The sequence below is a fragment of the Acyrthosiphon pisum genome, chromosome A2, assembly GCF_005508785.2.
Source record: "Acyrthosiphon pisum isolate AL4f chromosome A2, pea_aphid_22Mar2018_4r6ur, whole genome shotgun sequence".
NCBI classification, from domain to species: domain Eukaryota; kingdom Metazoa; phylum Arthropoda; class Insecta; order Hemiptera; family Aphididae; genus Acyrthosiphon; species Acyrthosiphon pisum.
Window position 1 is genome coordinate 75,090,040 of NC_042495.1, and position 814 is coordinate 75,090,853.

Below are 814 nucleotides of genomic sequence, written 5' to 3' on the forward strand. Positions count from 1 at the left end.
GACGGTATATCAGTATATGTATTAGACATATATATACTTATCTATGGTATTAAAAAAAAAATTGACCTATAATAGGTATTAATAATAAATTCAAAATTAATCATATCACAATATCTATCAGGTAACGCGTTATACATCAACAACAAACCGTGGTACTATCATAGATATATAATAGTATACTTTAGAAGTTTCAAGTACCCACGAATAATATTATACAATCACAACAAAATAACTAAAATAGTTATCCTAGGTTTTTATTATGTAATTTCGTCAAAATTTGTACTTAAAATGACTATAAAAATAAACTGTGTAAATGTATTTTTTAGATTTTTTGGTAACAGAATTAATTACTTACGTGGAATCTTGTTTTAAATTTTCAATTCTTAGATACAAAAATTGAACATTTTATAAATTTTTTACTACAAAATAATTTTTCAAATTAAAATTTCATAAATTTTGTCAAAATTTGATCTTTAAATGCTTATAAAAAAAAATTGTGCCTATGTATTTTTAATATTTTTCAACTGATATTGTAACAATATATCAGGAGCTTTGTATTAAATTTATACACTTTTTGGCCCAACAGATAAAACTTTATTGATATTTATAGAAAAAAAAACTAAAAAAATTGAAAACTGAAAATGTCCGTAAACAGCTCAAAAAGAGTCAAAATATTTTCAAAATTGTATGGTGTATAGGAAATGCTAATATAAACATTCAGTAAAATTTTCATGTATCTGCAGTTATTCGTTTTTAAATTACAACAAAATAAGGAAATCGCTACATGAGAAATCGAGTGAATATCCAGTGTTGT